The sequence below is a fragment of the Garra rufa genome, chromosome 22 (assembly GCF_049309525.1).
Source record: "Garra rufa chromosome 22, GarRuf1.0, whole genome shotgun sequence".
Taxonomy (NCBI): Eukaryota; Metazoa; Chordata; class Actinopteri; order Cypriniformes; family Cyprinidae; genus Garra; species Garra rufa.
This window is the reverse complement of record NC_133382.1, coordinates 29,329,811-29,356,973: the sequence shown is the minus strand read 5'-3', so window position 1 is coordinate 29,356,973 and position 27,163 is coordinate 29,329,811. Positions and strand designations below refer to the sequence as shown.

General features: G+C 35.3%; 1 protein-coding gene across 2 annotated transcripts in view; it reads right to left on the bottom strand.

Moving 5' to 3' along the window:
- rbfox3a (RNA binding fox-1 homolog 3a) overlaps window positions 1–27,163 on the bottom strand; it is a 533,508-nt gene that overhangs the window by 431,644 nt on the left and 74,701 nt on the right. For both annotated transcript variants that reach the window (XM_073827724.1, XM_073827726.1), the window contains exon 2: window positions 11,878–11,984. The gene's annotated coding sequence lies outside the window, so the exon portion shown is untranslated. The remainder of the gene's footprint in view (window positions 1–11,877; window positions 11,985–27,163) is intronic.

Here is a 27,163-nt window from a genome sequence, read left to right as displayed (position 1 = left end):
TGTAAAGAAATGAACATTTGTTAAACAAAAATATTACTCCAACCAACTGTCAAATTCTCCCTTCCAAACTTACATTGTATTTAATTATCATTCTTTATTTGCAGATTGATGCATCATAGTGATGCATAAACTATACTTCATTGTTTACTCTCTCTCAGCCTCACTATGTTTTTTTTTAATTCTAGATTGATTTAACCAAAACATAAAAAATAATAATTTCTCCGACCAACTGCATTGATGCATTTTTAATATCCAAATTGATGCATCATAAATGTAATCATAATAAGATTATTAAATTATGTAGTTGATTTACTGCAATTTTATCGTTGCATTGATGCATCATAATGTAAAATTTTAATACATTGACTACAGAATTGAATAATTATCATATATTTTATGTTTGATTTAAGCAGCTTGATTTTCATTTGCTTGACTTAAGCAGCTTAATTTTTTATTTGTTTATTTATTGTAATTGATTTTCAATTGAAGTGTATTACACGTGTTAGATATTAAAAAGTTGTCATAAAAGTTATTTATTTTATTCGAACAATACAAGTTAAGACTATAAATATAAAGCCTTATGTATTATTTTGCCACATAAGTAGTTTATGTGTAAATAATATATGTGTGTATACTGTGTACATTTATTATACACTGTCTACATATATTTATTATATGTATATATTTACATGTATTTACAATTTATATTATATATAAAAATATTTAATATATAAACATAACATATTTTCTTAAATATGTACAAACATGTGTGTGTATTTATTTATACATAATAAATATACATAGTATATACACATATATTTTGTACACAAAAACTAATATTTTGGATGTGATTAATCGCAATTCATTTGCTGGTTGCCCAGCACTAATTATAAGGTAAATAATATAAACTACATTAAACTTTAAAGTGAGCTTTTCTGGAGAAAAAAAGTAACTTTTAAAAGTAATGTATCACAATATTGCATTAATCCATAAAAAAATATATCTGAAACTAAAATGTAACACACATATACAACTCTGTACAGCAATACAGATACCATGTCAGATGCAATGTAAACATAAAGAATGAGAACATGTAATTTTTTTCCCACCTTTTTCTTCCCGTAAGTGTGGGTACAACCATTTGTAAATTTTATGGGTCTGGCGTCCGGTCTCATCCACGTCCAGCTATTTTCAGCTGTACAAAACAGCTTGTTTTGCTGGTTGATATTGCAAATTGGTGTTTTAATATATATATATATATATATATATATATATATATATATATATATATATATATATATATATATATATATATTTAATGCATTATCTTAGTTATGAGCACACTGGTTTGTAGTGCAAACAGTTTTATCATTTACTGCACATTGTTATTCTTCACGTTATTTCCCTACAGCGGCTAATGAACCGCAAGTCACACATTGAAGCTTACGTCCGCATTAAAGAATAAGGTGGATAGCCATGGATTAAAGCACACAGGTAAAAAGGGCTTCCTGTTTCGTCTTGGTTTCACTGGCCTAGAATAGGTTGAAAACCCACTGCTCTATAGTAAAAGCTCCTTTAATGTCCCTTTATCAGTAAACTGAGATACGGAAGGCAGTCAGTATAGCCGGACCAGTGTCCTGACTCTGCTGTGCGCAGACCAGCAGGTGGGTGTATGCTGGCACAGGCAACCCAGGCGCGGTGTGAGGGCCCGGACCCCTTGAGGGAGATGGTGGGCTGACTAAGCAGCGCTCTCTTGGATCCATCGGCCTAAGCTGGTGCCACGATGCCACCTGCGCCAAAGAGGAGCGCAGCGGCCGCCGTCTGCTCTAACAGTCCATTCGCAGCCACCCATATGGCTCAAGCCTCAGGGGATCGCGATGCCAACGGGACGGAGGGTGAGGAGGTTCATTTATCCGCACATCACAGCTCTAGCAAATCACATACACGTAATTACATGCTTCATTGTCTTGTTTCCATATTTTCTTCATTTTATTGTAATCAGTACAAGTTGTAAGTCAAACCTTGAATTTCCACAAAGCTTTGATGGACTAATAATGTGCATGCTTTTTTTTTTTGCTGTTTTTGCAAATGTTGTCTTTGTCAGTCACAGCTGGCCTGTGTCATGGGCACATCTGTGTCCACTTAAATTGCTCTCTGACGGGTCGCTAAATAAGTGTCGGCTCACACAGTGCCCATTTTGCTGAGAAATTCATGCGACGACCACCGCCATAAACATGTACGCCAATAAACACGGGCTCTATGGCTGTAAAAAGCCACATTAAAGACTGCAAACGGCACTCTTGACTGAACATCTGTTAAGTGACATGAAACAACCTGATCCTGAAAAACACAGCAGGGACTGCATAAACTTACAATGGCGTAATTTCTCTCAATTAGATTCTCCCACAGAAAATGAAACAACCTCACTCCATTGCACAGCAGCATTAAGAAACCAGCTTGGAGCCAAGTTCACCAAAAGTATCAATTAGTGAAAACCAACGACACGCTATAGCGGGGCATTTTATTGCGTTTTACAGTGGACTTCAAGACGTGACCAAACACAGCTCCCGAAAATAGTCCTTAAAATGTATTATCATAAATGGCAGAAGCTCAAAAATAAGACAAATTTATAGCATGACACTTTAAAGTAAGATTCAATTTACAAACATTTGTAGCATAAATTAAAATGGAATCATAGTTTTTAAGTATGTTTTTAATTTAGAATTTTAAATATTATATTTTTTTTAATTTAAAGTGTAAATAAATGTATGTAATGTATGTAAATAAAACGAATAACTACAATAATTGTAAATAAATTACCATAAATTACCAATACATACCATAATATATGTATCAAAAATTAACATTAACCTTGCTTAACCAAAATCAAATACAATTTTTACTGGTCACACATATACTGCAAGTATGAAAGTCTGTTTCCACAACTGAATAAAATAAAATAAAAATAAATAAAAAAGGTAATTGTGACTTTTATCTCACAATCCTGACTTTTTTTCTTGCAATTCGCAAGTTTAGATCTCACAATTTTGACTTTTTTTTCCCTCAAAATTGCATGATACAAACTCGCAATTCTGACTTTTTTTCTCAGAATTGCGAGTTTATATTTCGCAACTGTGACTTTTTTACTCCGAATTTGAAGTTTATATCTCGCAATTCTGACATTATAACACGTAATTGCAAGTTTATATCTCCCAATTCTGCGAAAAGTCGATAAAAAGGTCAGAATTCTGAGATATAAACTCACAATTGAAAAGTTTGTATCTCACAATTCTGACTTTTTTTCACGCAACTCTGACTTTTTTCTCAGAATTGCAACATACAAACTTGCATTTGCAAAAAAAAAGTCAGATGGCAGAATTATGTCGCAATACTGACTTTATCGCAATTGTGAGTTTGTTCTGAAAACGTATGTCTATTTCCCCTCAAAATTTTTCGAGTTTATATCTTACAATTCTGCGAAAAAGTCAGAATTACGGTAAAAAAGTCAGAATTCCGATATAAACTCGGAAAAAAAGTCAGAACTGAGACATACAAACTCACATTTGTGATTAAAAAGTCTGACAATTCTGACTTTATTTATTGCAATTGCGAGTTTATATTTCACAATTCTGAGAAAAAAAGCCAGAATTATCTCGCAATTTTGACAATTTATTGCAATTGTGAGTTCATATTACACAATTCTAAGAAAAGTCAGAATAGTGAGTTTATATCTCACAATTCTGAGAATAAAAGTCAATAATCTTTTTTTTTTTTTTCCATACATAACTACTGGGTGGGCCATTTATATGGATACACCTTAATAAAATGGGAATGGTTGGTGATATTAACGTCCTGTTTGTGGCACATTAGTATATGTGAGGGGGCAAACTTTTCAAGATACTAATGTGCCACAAACAGGACGTTAATATCACCAACCATTCCCATTTTATTAAGGTGTATGCATATAAATGGCCCACCCTGTATACACAGTACAACATGTGAAATATTTTCATGACTTTACAAAAAAAAATAAAATGAACATAAAAATGAAGTAAAAATCTAAAAGTTTACATATATCAAAGGTAGATCTATGTTAGCTATTATATTACTATTATAAATTAACAAACTGCATCTCATTGTAAAGTGTTTAAGACTCACCAGTTTACAACCACCGCCTATGCTACCTTTTGGAATGCTGCAAAAACATATTCTCACATATTCTCTTTTACAGTACATCTGTGATGGAACATGACACTCAAAAAACAGCAGATTCATTGATTGATCGGTATATGCTTTGATGTATTTTCTGCCAAACAACACGCATACTTTGACAGTTAAACCACTGACCTAATTTCCAATAGTAGCACCTTAGAAATGTGAGAGAGTGAACATGAATAAAGTTGTGAGATTGCAGATTAAAAATGCAACTTCAAAGCCTGTAGGTGCAATTTAATTTTTAATATGTTTACAGCCTACTGCAACAGCGCCAAATGTTGCAGCTTTAATTTTTTTATAATTATTTTTAGGGATGGGGGTGTGTGTTCATACATCCCTATTCCATTACATCTGGAAGGCTGACAAATTTAGATATTTGCAATAATTCCAGAAGATACAATATTTGTTTGCTTAAAGTGTGTACAGTACAGACAGTATATTCAAAAAGAAAATATCCTATGACATTTAACCTAATAACATGACCACACATTGTGGTAAAGACACAGACCCAGCTTAAAAACATTATATAGAGCTATTAGCTCATCTTTTCCATACCCCAATCCTTATCAGAGGACGAATGTGGGCGAGGTATGCCAGTGCCTCAGCACGGCTGTGCTAACAAAATCACCTTTATCCACATAGACAGGTGACAGCGTCAGCAGTTGGGCTGCCAGTGGAACAGGCTGTGTCTGCAAGCCACGCTGTGCCAATGAGTCCAGATCTGTATGTAGGAATGTATGTCTGAGTGTGTGGAAATGTGTACATTTTCCACAGTTTAGAAGCATATGAGCATATTTATGAATTTTTAATCATACTGAAAGGCCAAATGCATTTGCTAGCAACAGTTTTGACTGTTAGAGACGGTAAGAGTGCACTTTCAATTTATCGTTTTAGTACTGTTGTGAACGCAAGTCGAAGGCTGACATGGAAGAGAAGAAATTGTTGATTAAAGTTGTTATTTATTCATCACATGGACTAATTTAATGATATCCTTACTACCTTTCTGGGCCTTAAACATGGTAGTAGCGTTGCGATACAGCTCTCGGATTTCATCAAAAATATTTTAATTTGTGTTCTGAAGATGAACAAATGTCTTACGGGTTTGAACCAACATAAGAGTGAGTAATTAATAACAGAATTTTCTTATTTGGGTGAAAAATCCCTTTAAGCAGGGCTCTACGGTGCAACCATTTCACTTGCATTTGCGACTGAAAACGATTAAGTGCGACTATGAAAAAATATTTAGGACCAGATCAGCATATTTGTGTTTGAGCTTCAAAGATTTCTACATGTTTTTGCAGCGTTGAGTAATGTATTACAGACATATCTCATGCACAAAGTATAGAGAGAGTGTAAATAAGACATTCATTGTGGAGTGTAGAGAGCTTTGTTGATTTATAATGAAACTTTGTTAGATGAGTGACAGCTTTTAATAATTTTAAAGGGAGTTTGTAAATGAGATTTAATACAAAAGTTAACAACAGGAAAACATTTCAGGATTTCGCTCCATATAATGGACTTCTATGGTGCCCCCGAGTTTGAACTTCCAAAATGCAGTTTAAACGCAGTTGGCAGGTTTTCAAACTCTCATGAACTGGAATATAAACAGATCACGCAGAGCTAGACCAAGACGAGCATTTGCAGTTAAAAAGTATATAAATTGTACCCTTTTTTTTTTTTTTTTTTTTTTTTTTTAGAAATTAACCGATCATTTCGCTAGATAAGACCCTTCTTCCTCGGCTAGAATCCTTAGAGCCCTTTGAAGCTGCATTTAAACTGCATTTTGGAAGTTCAAACTCGGTGGCACCATAGATATCCATTATATGGAGAGAAATCCTGAAAAGTTTTCCTCAAAAAACAATTTCTTTACGACTGAAGAAAGAAAGACATGAACATCTTGGATGACAAGGGGGTGAGTATATTATCTGTACATTTTTGTTCTGGAAGTGAACTACTCTTTTAAATCAATATTTCTGTATTCAAAATTGTATATTTAAAACATTAATCTCAACATGAATTTATGATTTCAATTGCACTCATGCCATCTCTGAGCCTCATTAAACATGAAAATACACAGCCACTTCTGTGTTCTTCTGTGCCACATTTGTGGTACAAATTAATTTTGTTAATACTGGTTTCATTTGATTGGTAACTTACGTGTTCTTATTCTTTTGTTTTAATTAGACATTTTAAAAAAGCTTAAAAATATATAATTTGTAAAAAAAAATTGACATAAAAGATAATATACTTTTAACAAAGTTAAAAGTATGGCATGAAAAATGCCATTACAAAGGTAAAAACGAAATTCCCCTGTAAATCACTTTAAGGAGTCAAATATCGCCTCGTAATAGGAAGGCTAATTTTTTATCCATTTTTTTTTTTGATTATTGGTTAGAATGTGCTTCTGAAATTTTGACTGTGCTCCTAATTTTTTAAGCGAAAAAAAAATTAGAAACACACAATTAAATACAATATTGACCAAAACGATAATGAAATAAAGAAATCTGTAATATCCTTTCATATAACATCCTCCATGTAACATCCGTTCTCATAACAGACACACTTTTAAGGAAACTCGCATTTGTTCTGCTTCTACTCTGGCATATATCACCCACCATTCAAAATCAAGTCCCATCCTACATGTTTGCCTCCTTAAATATCCTGTTTGACTCTAAATATGTCATATTACGAAAGCAAAATGAGTTTTAAACAGCAAATCACATTGACTTTAAAGTCTGAGCTTAGCATATTTTGAGTGCACGGCTGAGGGAAACTCCACCATATGGCCACAAGTATGACCACTTCAGCGCTACCCCTACTTTTAGCCACACATCTGGACAGCCTTCGCCTTTAATTGCAACTAATGTCTGAACACGACACGCGACAAGAAGGAATTAACCAAAGACAAGACCACTGACCTCGAGTTATACAGAGGGATAACAATCTAAGAGCATTTTTTGTCTGTGGCAGACATGAAAAAAGAAAAGCATTTCAAACAAAGGAGTGCAGGATACTTATAAATGCCTAAACCTGTGAGTAAGAGAAGAAGAATGTAAGCAAACAAACACACCATCAACTTTCCACAGGTAGCAAACCCAAGCTTGATGACAAAAGGACTTTGTAGCAAAGCGTTTTGAAGAGACGCGCACTTTTCTGGAGCAGCATGCCCTGAAGGACCCTCAAGGAGCGACAGAGAAAACACAGAAAGATCTAGTGAGTGAACAAACATATCTTTTCATGAGTTGTGTCAGTGTTTTCATGCACTAGATGGCACATTCAGCAAACAAATGATAACAGGCAAAACACAGCAAACTCACTTTGTGGGTTAGCAATCAAAGAGAGGCAATTTACAGGGAGACGATCGGCTGAGGCAGGAAGGATAAAAATTCTCAAGAACAAGTTGAGTTCAATCTCCGCCGGCACAGGTATGTAATCTATGTAGTGAATGACAGGTCATACACCCCCCAACAACAGAGCCGAGATTTACACCCATCCATCCACTTATCAAAAGTGTCATGCAGAAAAATAATCCTCTGACAAAAGAGTGATAGCACGCTTGTCCTTCGCCAAAAAAAATGAAAAAATAGAAAGTATTTAAGTAGAAAAGGTAGACCTTTCAAAATAAATCTCCGCTAGGTTAATAAAGTTGTCACGCTGTGGATTTTATGAACTCAATGTCAATAAATAAATAAATATATAAAACATCACTCATGGGCATTTCAGCCAATATGTTTATTTTATTACACAAACTGGGTGACAATATGTAGCAATCAAGCCTCTCGTCTGATTGGTCGATGTTGTTTTGAGATTCAACTATCTTCTTAAATGCCACATTCCCATGGCTACCTCGTCCAGAATGGCTTTGAGCTCGCTGAACTGCGGCAGTTCTGATGGATTTCACTTTAACAGCCTTTAGAAACAGGCTGACAGGTCTGAGAAAGATGAATAAATGTCATTCACGGAAACTGTTGCGTTGATGCATGGGGGGCATGTGTCGTCGCTTGGCGAGGACGTATGAGAAATACACAGTTAACTAAAACTCTTTCCCTAAATCATATGTAAGCCAGCTCATGAGTCAGGAGAGACATATATGAACTGAGAGAGAAAAACCGACCCAGAAGCTGCAGTTCGGCCTACTAATAGAATCAATGACTAACAGCTTGCCCTAACCGCACACAACGCCACAAAAGCGCTCTTTCATGTTAATCTCAGCTGTTGTCCCAACCAGCTGTGAATGAGACATGATTAGGATAAAATTTATGAGTCATATACGAGAAGAGACAAGTTAAAGGACATTTTGACAGTCGTTGCCTACAGAAGAATTTCCTTGGTTTAAAATTTTGCTCCGCATAACTTAATTAAACATTAAATATTTTTTGACTGGCTGTTAGTATTAGTTCACTCCAGAATAAAAATTTCCTGATGATTTACTCACCCCTGTGTCATCCAAGATGATCATGTCTTTCTTTCTTCAGTCGAAAAAAAATTAAGCTTTTTGAGGAAGCATTCCAAGATTTTTCTCCATATAGTGGACTTCAATGGTGCCCAACAACTTGAAGATCCAAACTGCAGTTTCAATGCAGCTTCAAAGAGCTCTACACAATTCCAGCCAAGGAATAAGGGTCTAATCTAGCAAAACAAAGGCGTTTGACTTTCTTTGCACGTTCGCCTAGTAAACACTGGGTCGATACTTCCGCCATCATGAGGTCGAACTAGTGCAAGACAAGCATTTGTGCTTAAGTATATAAATGTATTTTTTGTTTTGTAGAAAATGAATGATCGTTTTGCTAGAAAAGACCCTTATTTCTTGGCTGGGATCGTGTAGAGCCCTTTGAAGCTGCATTGAAACTGCAATTTGGACCTTCAACCTGTTGGGCACCATTGAAGTCCACTATATGGAGAAAAATTTTGGAATATGTTCCTCAAAAACTTAAATTACTTTTCGACTGAAGAAAGATAGAAATTAATATTTTGGATGACATAGGGGTGAGTAAATTATCAGGAAATTTTTATTCAGGAAGTGATGTGCTACCTTTTTGGCCTCTAGGCAAGGAGAAATGAGATATAAGTAAAAACTGTTTCTAATTATATTTTAAGATACCTGCTATCGAAAGACATTAGAAGAAAGTGTCTACAACAGAGCCATTGAATAATGACTATTTAAAAAAAAAAAAAAAAAAGAACTTGTCTCAGATATGGAGTAAACTCTGTATCTCCATGTAAAGACATTGATGAAAATTGTAATTAATACATTAATTAATACATTAATATTAAGTATTACCAATGAATACATGATGCATCAAGTTAATCAAACTTTACAAAGACCTAAGTACAAAAGATTTGTAGACAAAGATAAATAAATAAATTCATTAAATTACCTTTGTGTATTATATTATGTTTTTTTTAATAGCACCATTTTTAATATTGATAATAATAAGAAACACTTCTTGAGCACCAAATCAGCATATTTGAATGATTTCTGAAGGATTGTGTGACACATGATAGATGAAAGTTTAGCTTTGCCATCACAGGAATAAATTACATTTTAAAAGATGATAAAATAGAAAACTGTTATTTTATATTATAAAATATTTCATGATATTGCTGCTTTGTTATGTAAGAAATGGTATAATTTATACAAATTTTAAGATGGTAGAATTAATTTTCAGCATTTTCTTATTTATAATATTTATTTGCAATATTTTTGTACAATTATTTCCTGCTATTAGATGCCAAGTTCATTATGTGCAGTGAAACCAAAAATTATTCCGACACCAGATATAACTTTTGATATTTTTTTACTAGTGGGTGCCGCACACTATATTTCATTTATGTACTGTAAGTGAGGACAGAAAAATAAAGTAAACTGTATATATATACATATACATATAATATACATATTATATCCAAAAAATCATCTTCATACAGTGGGCTACCAATAAAATAGATAAATATTTGGGACCCAAAATTATTCAGACACTTTGACCTGACCATGTTTTGCTTAAGTGTTTTTTCTTTAATTGCTAATGTGTAGTTTTTACACTCATAGACTGAACAAATGTAAGCATTGCTTGGTAATTTTTGGTTGATTGTAATCCATTACATACCTTTCCATCAATGTTATCTGACACAGTTTAACTCTGAGTTCTTGTCATGTTTTAGTACCATTTTCTAAACTATAGTGAATGAACTATAATAATGTGAGAAATGTTTCTGTCTCTGAATAAATTTTGGTTTGACTGTATGTTACAATATACAATATTACAAGCAACATAGAAAATTCATTTCACTTTTTAAGAATAATGATCCATGTCCAATATATAGTAAGTTGACACAAAATAAAGGGGAAACCCAACTTATACCCACTGATACATCTTACCCCACACTCCCCTACAACTAACCAACCTCTTGGCAAGTCCATCACTCATAAGCCGATGCCCTTGGGAGTTTTTCATTTTTTTCCCCCTTTTCACTCTCATGGAGTTGCTGTGCCGTCGCTCATGCTGAGTTTGGGAAATGAGCCTCCCTATTCCAATTTGTCCTGGCCTTCCAGCCCACTGTCCCTGATAGACCACCTGCCCCAGGCCTCTCATTGCTCCCATGCAGGGGGTGGCAGTGCCCTCCACGAGCCCTAACCCCCAAACCCCTCTGCCTTAATGGCCACCGCGTTGCCCTATCGTGCCAGGCAGCCAAGCATGGCTCTGCTCCACCAGACGCCAACACTCTCTTGGAATGCTAATGACCTCTTCCATTCCCATCTTCCAAACACGTAGCCAACCCTTCCCCCACAATCTGTTGTTTCCGTCAAGCACGCATGCAAAGGATGACAGTTTGTAATAAAAGGTTTGTATTACTGGAATGAGTCTACAATACACGTATTCGGGGAAATTATGAGATTCAGACAAACATTTCGAGAGCGGCTTTTAGCTGGTCGTGCACTTGACTGTCGCACTGCGTGAGTTCAGTAGCTCAAGTGCACTTACAGACACTTCTCTCCACACCCCCCACCCCGCATACTCGGGCTGAATGAAAAACTAGCGTCCCCTTGGGCACATTCATTCCTAGGGTGACTGGAGCAAGTGGAGATTGGAGTCCGTATTTACTTAAAATGAGAACAGATTTTGAATTGGACGGGAGGAAAACAGGAATTGCAGCCAGTTGCTAACATACTCTCTAAACTAATTCAAGTGCCTCTTGACATTATTCAAAGAGGTTCTTAAACACTGAAGGTGTTTCTGCTGTTTGATGAAAGCAGTTATTAAACCTAGTGTTGTCCAGTGGACACCACCTAGTAAGATCTCATAAAAAAACCGTACCCCTATCTAAGAGTTTCTGAAAGCTTATACAGAAACAACCAAACATACATGATACACTTCTTATGTGTATTTGAATATAAGTATATTATAAAGGTCTTTGCAATGATATTAAAATCTTATCATCCATGCTTTTACAATGTGTAAACAGTGGGGGGGGGGGGGGGGGGACATGGTATAAACCTAGAAAAAAGTGTGGTAGATATCTCTGGAAAAAGCCAAGTACAACACTCAAATAGAATTAATCATATAAATAACATAAAAAATACTATGCAACACTCCCTCAACACTTAGTTCTATTCAAGACTATACTATGGAAATGAACTTGAGTTTTCTTGCGTGTGCTTACCAGATCAGAGAAGTCTTGTATTCTTTCGGGAAGTAGACTGGTTGTTCTCCACTGCTATCAGAGACTAGGCTTCAACTGGCAGCATTTCTTCTTGTCTGAACAGGATTCTGAGGAAAATAATGCAGAGATGAAAAAGAACTGTGAGATGCAGAGAATTACTCGCTATGCACCGCTATCAAACGCATGCCAAATACTGATGTTGTGTTAAAGCCATTATCAAAACTTGAACTCATGTTAAACAGGAGGCTTTTTGTGATCCTTTTTCTGTAACTGATCCTGTAACTGCAGTCAGAGCGGTGATAGAGCTTTAGAACCCAACAATGAACAACCTGAATCAAATCCAGCCATTCAAATCCAGTCACAAAAAAACTTAAATTTTCTTTTGTAACTGCAATTAGAATTAGAAATAGGGATGCACGATATGAAAATGTTTTACCGATAGCCGATAATTAAGTCCTTCTTTTGGCCGATGCCGATACCCAATACGTTCATATTTTTATATGATAATTTTGTGCACCCAGGAGAATACAAAATCTAAGATAAACTAATGAAATGTATTATATATATCTGGGTCTAACAATCATAGCAAAAATCAGTCCTGACTCTTCAAAAAAAGTTTATATATTTTTTGTGTAAGGCACCACAATTCTAAATAAATAAAATGCTTTGACATTTGTCAACCTGGAAAAAATGAAAAGTGCATCATGGACTAACGTCAGATGTCCAAATGTCTGTTAAAGCTTACGTGTAGTCCATTCTTACTGATCATATTATGAATGTGTGCAGCAAACAAATCTTACAAGGCGGTGAATAAAACATCAGAATCGAGATAAAAACATCTCAACTTTTCAGAATGCCGCAAGCCCAACGCAGGTCATGTGACATGAACCAAACAATCAGCTTCACCCTTTCCCTTAATAACATTGAAAGCACTGCCAAGGTGGAGAAACAGCTTATCATAGCTGTACAGGAATAAACATTTTTAAATAAATTTAATAACAGAGCTACTGCAAGCGATTTTTAATGCTGAAAATTCATTTATCCTTGCTGAAACTTCCGCGTCTTTATGAAGAGCGCAGGTCATGGTTGCTTAGCAACTGCAGATGCCACGGCAGAGCAGGCTACAGAGCGGTTTGGAAAGAAAGAGAAAGCTGTGCGCCTAACGTTTTCCACACGTTTTTAGGCGCGACATGTGAACGGCCCGTTGTGTTAAAACTTGACAGCTTTTTACCTCCTCTCAGAATCCTTGCTAAACATGTGTTGGAAATAGCAATAGCATTGTTCTCATCTGCCTCCGTGAAAAACTTCCAGACCTGCGAAGACGATGATGACGACACAGATGATGACGTATTAAACACGACAAAGTCCGAGAGTCACTGCAGTTTACAGCCGCAGTCACTTGCACTCGGAAAGCAGATGAATCTCAGATAAACCAGACTGATTGATTGATTTACCAGCAAGAGTACTTTATCGGATCGGATTTCATTTATTTATCGGAGCAATAAAAATGACGTAATTTTTACCCATATCGGTCGATAATTTATCTGTCCTATAAATATCGCGCATCCCTAATTAGAAAGTTTGAAAGTAACTTTCTATTTTAATTAGGGGTGGGCATAGATTAATTTTTTTAATCTAGATTAATCTAGATTAAATCTTGGAATTAATCTAGATTAATCTAGATTAAAATGGCTAATTTGAATTCTGCTGAAGGCATTCAGAATATGTGTGCTACCCAAATAATGACTAAAAGTAAGTCTTCGAGAACGGGCCAGGTGGCGCATTAGATCAGGCGCTCATCTCCTGTTTCCAAAATGCATCACAAACTGCTTGACAATTGCATTTACAACATAATTACCTATACAAACTTGTGTAACCAAGTACTTCTGCCCAAAAGGTTGCACGACGTGCGCGTGCTGCACAGACGCGCACCGGCATGGATATCTGCGTGCATAGTCTTGGGTTAAACTGCGTTGCTTTTAGAAGCGTCAATTTAGTTGTTGCATATAGTTTAATGTCTTTATTTCGGGATTATCAAAGTAAATTATAACTCACGTGCCCCAGTAAAAAGGGTCTAGCAACGCACCTGCCCTGAAGCGGCTTCATAGCTGCATTCATGTTTGCGCGTCTCATTTGATGTGGTAATTTCACAAAGTTGAAGACTCGTTCTCGCCCCCTACAGTGCAATTCGACTAGGTATACGTCATCCGTGCTAAAATATCAAGGTGAAAGTCATCATAGCTTGCGTAGTTTAGACCCAGCTCCCAACCCAACTTTGAGAATAGATTAACGGCGATATTTTTTTTATCGCCCGATAAGAGTCTCACGTTAACGCAGCACGTTAACGCCGATAACGGCCCACCACTAATTTTAATACATTTTAAAATGTAATTTATCCCTGTGATGGCAGAACTGTAATACTGTAAAACAGTTTTCAGTATCACAAGATCTTTCAGAAATAATGTTGAAAACAGTGCTGCTTCATATATCTGTGAAAACTATGATACTTTTTCTAAGGCTTCTCTGATGAATTAAAAAGTTTAAAAGAACAGCATTTATTTGAAATAGAAATATTTTGCAACATTATGAATCCTTTTACTGTCACTTTTGATCAATTAAATGTGTTCTTGATTTAAAAAACACATAAATCAATTGAAAAATGAATAAAAAGTTGGCTATTACTAATTACAAAAACACAAGAAAGGAAAATACTGACCCGAAAACCTTTGAATGAAGGTGTAAAATAATATATATTTATACAACAGTTCTTTCTGGTCCTCGAATCTGATTGGCTGATAGGAGTGTGATATTCTAGTGATATCAAAACTCACTGTTTGTATCACTTCGGTTGCGGTAATTCTCACAGTGAGCATCATGGCGGATGCACAAATCCACTATTATTTTATAAATGATATGGTTTTTGTGTCATGGAATTTAGCTTTAAGAGTTTTTAGGTGAGAATGTACCGTCTATTTAGTTGCTTCAATGTTTTCGGAGATGTGAGTTTAAGGGCGTCAGCAGCCGTTCATTGCTCATGAACCCGCCGAGAGCAGCCTTACCTCGGCCAGCTCTTTTAGAATTGTGTATATTTATATATTTATACAATAGTTTTTATACAATAGTTCTTTCTAGTACTTGAATTTGATTGGCTGAGAGGAGTGTGATATTCTAGTGATATTAGAACTCCAACCATTTCACTGTTTGTATCACTCCACTTGTGGTATTTTTTTACAGCGAGTGTCATGGCAGACAACCAAATATAAAAAATATATTTTAATGATGTGTTTCTGAATAAAGATTACAGAGACCAACACGGTGATATTGGAACACCAACCGTTTTCTTGTTCATATTACTACGCTTGTAGTATTTCTCACAGAGAGTGTCATGGTGGACAACCAAATCCAATATAATTATGGGTGAGAATAAACTTGTTTAGACTTCAAATGTGTGGTTCGTTAATAAAGATAACGTCTATTTGAAAATTTGCTTTAATGCTTTCAGAGATGTAAGCACCAAAGCATCAGCATCAATCCATTCAGTGCTCATGAACCCGCCAAGAGCAGCTTTACCTCAGCCAGCTCTTTAGGAATTTGCCACTGGCTCCGATAGCAGTTAAACGCAAGCTATAATTTGTTTTGGGTAAATCTAACGGGCAGCCTTTGGTCTCATTAATATACTATTAATTGAGGCTTGCAGCTATATTTATATTAGATATAGATACAATCATCAACACATGGTTTGTGGGGGTGTGGCTTAGAAAAAACAAATGGCAAATATCATATTTAATAATTAAATTTCTACGGTAAATACAAAAAGACATTTTCTATAACAGAAAGAAAATTACTTTTGGTAGAAAATTACTTTTGGTTTGTTTGTTTGTTTGTTTGTTCCCCTCTTTAGGTCCCTTGCCAACTTGAATGGATAATGAATAAAAAGTGCATAATGCTGATAAAATGTTTTGATGCAAAAAAATATTACATACTTTTTACCTACCGTTCATATATCAAATGAAGTAAATCCTTAAAAATACATTTAAAACAAAAAAATAGACCTCTCTCTCTCTCTCTCTATATATATATATATATATATATATATATATATATATATATATAGAACATTTAGAAATGTATATATAAAACCAAAAAGTATTTGAGAATTGACTTGGACCCTGATTTTTCAGAGACTTGCTCATGTCTGCATGTCACTGCACCAAACACAGTCCACCCTCTTTCTCTCTTCCTCTCTCTCTCGAAAGCACTCCTAGATGGACACCATGCTGGAGGTCATCGATGATGCTGACGGAGAAAAATATGAGGGTTTTCAAACAGTGTGGCGGCCTGAGGCAGCAGGCAAGCTCGGGTCAGCCCTCTACCTTGCCCAAACAGAACTATTCATTTCATTGCCCTTGTACCAGCATGAATTCAGCACTGAACATTTGTTCTGTGTCTTTTTCGGAGTCTCTCACCTTTCTTTGTACCCCAGGTCTGCGGCGCATTTGAACTGAATCTAACCGAGACTGTTCTCTCTCACCTTAACACACCTTTAACAGTCATTCTCCTGGGACGGTTATTGCTACAGTTGTACAGTCTGTACTCCAGTTCTTTCTCTTCCAGTGCTCAAGAAGAATAAAATTTCTCTTGTTAAGCGTCCCACACATCCTCCATTTTTAACAACACCCCACTAAGATCTTTTGTGGTTTTTAAATCCAAACTGTGTGACCGGCTTTCCAATTAACTAAGCTGATGCCGCAGTACCGACTTGCGAATCTGACCAGCGATTTGACTTGGGTGCACAATGCTTAATTTAATTCTGTTTTTTTTTTTTTTTCCTGCAAAAAGAAAAAAGCAGCGCCCTCAGCTGTAAACAGCTTCCGTTTCGCGCAAATCTGTCTTCTCAATTGCTTGATCAAGGTATCTGTTCTCCAAAGTGTTTCAAGAGCCAGCAGCTTTGGGGCAGACAGCTTTGAAGCCCCTGGAAATACAATGCCAGCGCTGAGAAAAGCTCCACTTTAGCTCCCCGTGTCCGCCCCTCGTCGCTTTTCTGGCAGCTCGCACAATCCCTCTCCTCCAACATGCCTTCCAAAAATAAGGACAGACGATCTCAGGATTCTTTAATGAACTGTCAAGCGCCTCAGCTCCAGGGTGTACACAAAGATAGGCACCTCAGCAGAGCTCAAACTTACTGTACAGAATAGAGTAAAAGAGAAACCTGCAGAAAAAGCCTTTCACCTGAGTATTTCCAGCTCGGTGCTGGGTGTTCTCTGGTTTATGGCAAAGTAAGCAATCTAAAGTGTTGATTGCTGAAATGTTCATTAGCTTGTGCTTTTATATAGCTGACCTTTAGAGTGTTTTGCACAATAGAAAATCTGAGGTGACACGATTCACACAGTGTCCTCAAGAGGCCCACAAGTGTCATTTTGTACAGGCAGTCCTCAATGACGCACTTCTGTACGCGCAAGAAAAAAGGCCAGTGACCTATTTCAGCTTTCGACTAGACATTATTCAGCAGGATTTATAAGGTTTTAATCAAAATCACTTTTCTTCACCAGAGGGCCTTCTATGAAAAAGAAAATATTAAGTAAAATATTACTATTTCAGTCTACTTCCAAATGTAATGTTTAATTAAACATGTTACTTGCTCTTTCTTTGTTCTTGCAAGTTATTTGTGAAATATACTAAGAAATTGTGTGAGTGAAACTGTTTCAAAAGAAATCCCACACCAATTTTTAACTTTGTATTTACAAAAACTGTTTTCTATTTGAATATATTTTAAAGTGTAATTTATTCCCGTGATTTCAAAGCTGAATTGTTAGCATCGTTACTCTAGTCAAACAATCCTTCAGAAATCATTCTAATATTCTGATTTGCTGCTCAAAAAACATGTATTATTAATATTATGTTGAAAACATCTGAGTAGATTTTTTTAGGTTTCTTTGATGAATAGAAAGTTCAGAAGAACAGCATTTAACTGAAATAGAAATCTTTTATAACATTATAAATGCCTTAATCATAACTTTAGAGTATAAAGTATAAAGTTTATACTTAAAAGGATAAATTTCTAACATTTTCCCCCCAAAAGGATCATGTGACACTGAAGACTGGAGGAATGATGCTGAAAATTAAGATTTGATCACAGGAATAAATTACATTTTTAAATATAATCAAACAGAAAAAAGTTATTTTAAATAGTAAAAATATTTTAACATTTTACTGCTTTTGCTGTACTTTGGATCAAATAAATGCAGGCTTGGTGAGCAAAGAGACTTTAAAAAAAAAAAAAAAAAAATCTTACTGTGCAAAAACTTTTGACTGGAATTGTGTGTATGTTACAGCATCTACCAGAATTGCTGCACCACTCGTTTAACACCAAACTATAATAATTGGTACACATACCCTCATATATCTAATCAATCTTGTACCATCTGGTTTTGATGGACATTACTCTCAAAAATCTTAACTTCAAAGAAAAAGAAACAGCAAAGATATGTAACAAAGCTATTGTAAGAAAAGGTGTTGAGCTTGTTTCAACCTGAAGGCTGAACATGCCTGCACATACTCGCACACATCCACACAAAAGATGTTGCCACACAAGAACGCAATGTACAATTACTTTGTGATACAATACCCACACATTAGCATAATAAAGAACAATATGCCAGCTTAGCACAACTCTAATGATAGACCGCTGAAAATAGAGCCTCTCTCAGCTGAGGTACGAGCAAGTGAAACTGCGTGTGAACTTGAAAACCATTCACGAAGCACGATTCGATAAACTGGTGAAGAAAATTGTCATTATGCTAACCCAGTCAATAATCGCACGTTATAACAAACCCAAACAACCTTCTGTTTTCTAAGCAACGCTGATTTGATTTGCTCTGATATTTTGCCATTTGAAAGTCTGCTATCACGGCAGAAGCAGCTCATCCAGAAAAGGGGAGTGAGGATTATACACATGTATGTTATTTGTGCTCTGCTGCATTTTCCGTGACAGCTCCCTGACATCAGCGCCCATGCAGATGGCTGCAAGCTAGTTTCTAGTGAAGGGGCCACAGATTTATTTTTTTTTTTCCTTTGTGTCTGCAGCACCCTGACACAGCGTCTACACCGGACACGAGCAGCGCGTCACATCGCGTCAAAACAAAACCGCTCACATTGTAATCAATGATGCTGTCTACACTGGAAGCATCCATTGCTGAAGGTTGCAATGCATTTTTCTATTTATACCAGACATTTTATTTTTCTCTGTTTGTCTGAAATACAAATATTTAATTTTTAATGCATTGTTAATACAGTTTTTAATTTATATAATAATACGTTTTTAAATTTTACCATTCAGAAGAAATGCATTTATTCGAAATATAACTTTTTTTGTAACATTATAAATGTCTTTATTGTCACTTTTAATCAATTTAATGCATCCTTGCTGAATAAAAGTTTTTTTTTACTGTACTTACTCTAAACTATTAAAATGGTACTGCATCACAGTTTACACAAAAATATTAAGCAGCATTTCAAAATTGAATAATAGATGTTGAGTACCAAATCAGCATATTAGTATGATTTCTGAAAGATCAGATGACACTGAAAACTGGATGCTGATATAAAAAAAATCAGCTTTTATTTTTATATGTTACTTATATGTGACCCTGGACCACAAAAACAGTCATAATTGTCAGTTTTCCTAAATAAATAAGCTGTCTATTAATGTATTGTTTTTATTATAGGACAATATTTGGCAGATATACTATTACAAATACAAAAGAGATACAATTATTTGCAAATCTGAAACTTGAGGGTACAAAAAAATCAAAACACCGAGAAAATCGCCTTTAAAGCTGTCCAAATGAAGCATATTACTAATTAAAAATTAAGTTAATATATATTTACGGTAGGAAATTTACAAAATATCTTTATGAAACATGATGTTTACTTGATATCCTAATGATTTTTGGCATAAAAAACTATAATTTTGACCCATACAATGTATTTTTGGCTATTGCTACAAATATAGCCGTGCTACATAAGAGTGGTCCATCCATGGTTACATATTACCAAAAGAAATTAGTTTTTTCAAATCGTAATGTTATTTTAACAATATAAAACTGTATTTTGGATAAAAAAAAAATACAGCCTTGGTAAGGAAATATAGATAACATATAGTATATTTATCCCAATATATATCCTTATGGTATATTTCACCAGCTTAGAGCCAAAAATAACCAGACTCCAGCCGACATTCGTGTTTTGTTTCATTCTGTTTCAGAAGGGCAATCAGTTCTGTGCCAGTGCCCTCCGCCTCAGATTGACATGTTCTCCTGTGACTCCTACAGCCACGGCAAACTTTGACCCACTCTCCGCATCCTTCAATCGCAAACCCCCCATCACCACCACCATCCCTGGCACCACCTACTAGTGTGCTGCTGGAATCCAGTGAAGTGAGACCACTGTGAAAAATTCATTCCGCAGCTTCCAAAAAGCGCTTTGATTCTTAAACCAAGTCCCGCTGTCCTCAAATAACCTACATCTACAAACCAATCTGCACTGAACAGCGATATGCTGAGATTGAGTTAATGACGGTCTCTAATCAATGGAGCCTGCTGATGTGTACAGACAAAAGGAATTAGAGCAGGATAGAAGAGGCTGATGATCTGATGTATATATTAAATTGTTTATATTCCTCCCCAAAATATATTATAAAATCAATAGATGGCACTAGGGATGGGAATCGTATAGGGATATAAATATATAGCACCCTATTTAGATATTTAGATTTTCACTCTCAGATTGCAGATTTTCAAATAGTTTTCAAATAGACAAAATATTGTCATATCCTATCAAACCATACATCAATTTATTGACTGGTTTTGTGGCAGCTATATGAAATTCTAATGTCAAACAATGATTTATTCGATTCCCTAAAAAAGAAACAAAGGTTCTTCACTGGCATCAATGGTTTTATGAAGAACCTTTAAAACATAGTTTACCCAAAAATAAAAATTGAAGTCCAATAAAGAGCATCTATCCATCATAAAAAGTGCTCCACAGGGTTCCAGGGGGAAAATATCCATATTTAAAACTTTATAAACCATAATCTCTAGCTTCCGCTAATTGTCATACACGTGTTCACGAAAGAGTGACCTTCAAGCTAGTCTTGCGAGAACCAAGTTTTGTTTACAGCAAAGGAAAACCAGTTTCCTCTTGGCTTATATCGAAATCCTCCATCCTTTTTCTTTTGAATTTGTCATTTTGCTTGTGTTTAGAATTTGTGACCAGTATTTTGTTTTGCTCTCTCCCCTGTGCTTCCGCGTTCGTCACTTCTTACTAAAACTTACGCTACGCCTACGTCATCCACCAGAAAATCACTCTCTCGTGAACGTGCATACGGCGATTACTGTAAACTAGAGATTACGGTTTACAGTTTTAAATATGGATATTTTTCTTACACAAATGCATCACTTTGCTTCAGAAGGCCCTTATTAAACCCCTGGAGCCTTGTGGAGTACTTATTATGATGGACAGATGCACTTTATTGTGCTTCAAAATCTGAACACCCATTCACTGCCATTATAAAGCTTGGAAAAGCCAGGACATATTTGAATAACTCTGACTGTATTCATCTAAAAGAAGAAAGTCATATACAGCTAGGATGGCTTGAGGGTGAGTAATTTTCATTTTTTGGGTGTCCCTTTAACATCCATGGAAATTTTCCATTCCACAAAAGATTCTTTATAGTGTAAAAATGTTCTTCAGAAAACTAGTAGTTAAAAAAAGTAGTTATTCTATAGCATCGCTGTCAAAACCCCTTTTGGTTTGTTTGGGAATCTAAATTTCGCTTTCATATTTTTCACAAAATATGCAACCGGTTTTATGTTCCCAGCTCTAGATGGCAGCCATTGTGGCAAACGGCTGAGTTACTCATCATATAAACATTGATTTTCAGGCTCTAGATTGTTTTAGAACATTAGCCATGCATTACATAGGGATCCCTGCCTGATAGACTCTGTCTTTCTTTCTCATTAAACGAGTCGAGAAGATTCAATTAAGAATATGTCAAGGGGCCTGAGATGCTTCTTATATATAGCTTAACTCCAGTTGGTAAACAACTCCTCGGCTGTTTCCCTGGTTTGGTTTAAAGTCAAATCTCTCAGGACACACTAAACCGCACCAACAGTGACTACGTCGTTGAAAAAAACGCACGTCAAAGCCGAGGGTCCCCAGAAAGCCTCTTGTGCATGTATAAAGGATTTAAAGAGAATAAAATGCAGCTAATTAAAATAGTGTTTCCATGAGATGTTAATGAGGTTTTTGTTACACTTGGGTGGACGTCCTTACATGATGTAGTTCTAATCCCACTGAGTCAGTGCTCTTTGTCCTTGCATAGCTGGCAGCTATAATCCGCAAAAAACTCAGTCAAACATAATTACCGAGCAGTCACATCTGCACATTCGGAAAGTCACCGCATTACTCATCATCAACATCAGCCCTTTTATTCCAATTTTCATCCTAAAAAACACCTAACCGTGCGCAGCGTCTTCCCTCAGTTTGTGTCTCTCTCATGACTGCATTCTCATTGCCGACGTCTGGCTCATTTCAAATGAAGCATGTTGTGGTAATGAGCCCATGATGATATCAGCCGTCATGTGTAACCACACATCAGAATGTCAGCAGTTCTGCTGCGGGCTGAAGGTGAGGGGAGCAATAACGACGTGTTTTTGTAAGGCTGCCGCCCACTCTCTGGCGCATTCGGGCCCTGTGCGCGCGGGCCTCGAGGGAAAGCTCCAGACGAGGGCTACAGGATTACGCTTTCTCCTCGACAGATTGCGTGTTTACGCTACTGCGTTCACCGACAAAATTCAACGAGCACGCGTGACCTGCTTTACGAGCTCGCTTAAAAGTGTTGTGCAAACAAGACAAAGAGCATTTAAAGCCACAGGTAAAGTAAACACATCCCAAACAAGGTGGTCAGTTTCTCAGGGGGGCATAGAAACACATGCCTCAATTAGGTCAAAACGAAGAGGTGTCTCCTCTCCGCGGGCCGCTCGATCACAGCCGTAACGAGGTAGGTTAAAGAATACCGCCTACAGGCTTCTTTCTTCCCAGGCTTAAAGCTGGATGTGTGTGCGAATACAGTCTGTTCTATCAAGAATGCAAACAGTTTTTTTCCCCCCCGTTACTGAGCCAATTACGGAGATAAAGTGGACTCTCAGGAACGGGAGTGCTCTCGTTTCTAACATCTTTAGCCCTGAATTCGACACGACGCACAATGAACCTGACACAATGCACCTGATTTGTCAAAAACACAATTCAAAGGCAGTGTGGGAGAGCAAAAGTACCTTATACAATCCGATCGACCCATTTTCGGAAAGTTACACAAAGCGGTGAGGTCCTATGTTAGAAGGATACCATGTACGAACTTAAGAGGCGGAAGCTCTACGGTGCTACTGTCTGAAATCATTTTCTTTTCCGTGACTGTTAAGGGTCTTATTTGCTTAATCCTTTAAAGACCAAGAAAAATGACTTGGAATCTATGCCTAGGGTTGTATGAAGTAAAAAATTGTACAAGGAAGGAAAGTATGCTCAATATTTGAGAAGTTATTTGAAATGCTATGAAGTGATGCAGCAATAAATGTGTTTTGCACAAGAGAGTCTGGTCTAAAACATATTCATGTATTATGTACAAATAATAATATTTTAATAAAGAAATATATAGTTTTTAATTTAACAAAAAAAAATTAAATACCATTTATTATTTATTTATATTTCAAAAACTGATACAGTCATCGATATACTAATTTAAAAAAAATAAAATAAAATGCTAAACTAAAATAAATAATTTTAAATACTAAAAGTCTGAAGTAAAGAAAGTAAAGAAATATTTATTTCTTATTTACACATAATATTATATATTATTATATATTATATATTATATTATATATAAAAAGAAAATAAAAAATACCATTTATAATATAGATATACTAATGTCCTACACTATTTTATTTATATATATATATATATATATATATATATATATATATATATATATATATATATATATATATACTGTATATACCATTTTTTTCTTATTTCAAACAATGATTTTTATTGTTATGGCTGATGACTGATACAGTCATCCTTTTATTAATGTTCTACATTATTTGTCTAAATAAATTAAAAATAAGACACTAAAAAATTCAAATAAATTAGGCATCACAAAATTAGAATATAAAGTATGAAAACTTGATATTCATTTTTGAGCTTTGTAAAGTTATACTAATTATTATTATACTAATTATTATACAGGGTTATTTATCTAAAACATTAAATAAAAAAAAATAAAAAAAATCTAAACTTATTTTATTTCAGCTAGATGGCAAGGCAACATTTCATTATTTAGTTTAACTTGATGCACTAAATTAACAAACTAAAACTGAAATAAAAATGAATTCAACTATATAGACATAAAAAAAATTTAAAAGGACAAAACAACAACAAAATTACTAAAACTTTCTCTAAGATGAAATAGAAAAAATACAAAACTAGAATAAAAATGGAACTATATAGAAAAAAATTATTTAAAAAAGACAAAACAACAACAAAATTACTAAAACTAAATCACATTAAAATAAAATAGGAAAAAAAAACTACAAACACATTTAAAATATTTGAAACAACATTTAACAGTTATTAAATCAGTTATTTTGAAGATTAAGTAGTGTAACATTACATCAATAGCCATTTTCAGTAGCAAAATACAAATATCTTAATTTCAGCTGATAACCAAAATGATACAAATACACATCTTTTTCAAATAGGACAACAGATAGATCTAGCCGTCAAACAACTGCAAGACGCTTCTAAGATGTCTATTTTCATCCTTACAAAGGCATAATCTGTGCTCATGAATGATTCTTTGAGGCTAAAATCAGCTCATAGTCATGTAAGGTTCTCAGCTGGATTTCCTATCGCAGGCTAAATGTTTGGCCCCAGCAGTGGCCACGCAGCAGAGTGTAGTGTGAGCAAGCAGTGTTGTGGGGCAGTGGCAACTCACACCCCGCCTATCCAGCTCCAGAGTGCGGCCATCAGCAGGGTCTCCGGGTTGATTGGCCATGGCACTTCCTGAGTGCCAGGCAGAGAAGGATGTGACAGTGTGAAGGGACGCACTCTGGGGAGGGGTGAGTGAGACAGAGCTACTAAATAAAGTCACAGGTCTCTGCACTGCCCAAACCACTGCACGAAAACAAGACAAATGGTGTGTGTGCGCATCCTAAATTGACCCTGTATTTCAATGATGAATGCAAAATTTGCAAATAATAAAGAATCTCAACAACTTGTGCAAAAACCACAGCACTGGTTCTAGGCATACACATAATTTATATTACATATAGCCTAGTCAAATACACATAAACACACGCATATATACATATACATACATAAATACTAGGGTTGGGGGGGGGGGGATCTTGATTTGAATCGATTCTCATTTTTATGAAACGATATTGATTCTTAAATCCCAAGAATCGATTAGTCTAGCCGGTTCTCAGTTTCCTAACTACACGACGCCGCGACACGCGATCAAAGGTATATTTTCCATGTTAAATAGAGTTTTTGTCCTAACTAGCTGCGACGACGACACACGAAATTTCTATTTTAGAAACGGTTTCTATTTCTGCGGCGTCGCGCCAGTGATAATTAACGTTACAGTGATAATCTCTCAGGTACTGATTACGTGCTTTACTCAATGTTAAAAGTGTCTAATAGAAGTTGGAATATCATATTGTGTGACATTTATAGCCATACTGAAAGCAACGACAGATAGTCTTACCTCAGATCTTGAAAATACATTTAAGCAATCATTTAAGCAAAAATTGCTTCTGTGCTTCTCAAATGACTCTTATTCTGTCGCGTCGCGTCTGGTGTGGACAGCCAAATTGCTTGTCGCTGAAATCTTGCCGCGTCGCGTGTAGTTAGGACACGGTGTAATAGACAAAACATTTTAGCACACCTCCCATCCCATCCATTAAAAAGCACTGAGCTTTGTGCTTTGTTACTTTTGATTTGAAACAAAGTCTCCGATTTCAAATTCTGTTGGTTTTATTGCAGTATTCAAACAATAAATGCCGTTTCGGCGCTGTTTATTGTGGTGTCGCCTCAGATCGCCTCAGTTCGAACTGTAAACTGACCGTCTTCTCCGCTTTACGAATTTCAGCACGAATTAAACATGAATAAACATCCGACGATATGTTAAAAGAATGAGTACAACTTACCAAAATCCTGGCCTGTCTCATGTAATCGCTTAACCAATGTTTCAACCACGGGAAGACTTCAGTATAACAGCTTGTAAACAATGTAAGGTTACCTCACGTTTACCTCAGAAAAAAAAAAAAAAAACATTTGGTGACCACAAACTTAGCTAGAGAAATGAACTCTAGAGAGCAGCATTTTGCTAAATACATGCACCATATAACATATCCATTATCATTTTTGCTGTTTTTCAATTTTTAATTTATATAAAAATAATTTAATAAATTAATAATAAATATTAATAATAAATTTAATAATTTAATAAATAAAAAATTGAGTGAGATTGTCATTGAGTGTAGGCTAATTTACTGTAAGCTTTTATATACAAATCAGTTGCAGAGATTTTTTTTTTCACTTGAGAAAATGTGGCATGTAATGTAACGTTGCCTGATATATATATATATATATATATATATATATATATATATATATACATTGATTATTCTGTGTGTGAAAATCAATGTAGAAAATTTTCAAATCAGAAATCGAAGCAAATCGCGTATGAATCAGAATCAAGAATTGTGAAATTTATGGAATTTTAGGAAGTTTGGATACACTTCCGATTCCTAATACTGTGTTGTTACCTGAATTATCCACAGCTTTTTTTTTACTTTTTTTTTTTTTTGGTTTAGTGATAATTGTTCAGTGAGTCCCTTGTTTGTCCTGAACAGTTAAACTGCCTGCTGTTCTTCAGAAAAATCCATGGTTTTTCAGCATTTTTGTGTATTTGAACCCTTTCCAACAATGACTGGACTGTATGATTTTGAGATCCATCTTTTTACACTGAGGACAACTGTTAAATTTTTGAATTTGAAAATCAGGGTAAATTTAACTTTTGTATTCTGGGAAACATGTAAGCATCTTCTGTAGCTTCTGAAGGGTAGTGCTAAATGAAAAAATAAATAAATAAATAAATAAATAAATATATATATATATATATATAGGCAAAATATACATATCTTCATTATGTTCAAAAGTTTACACC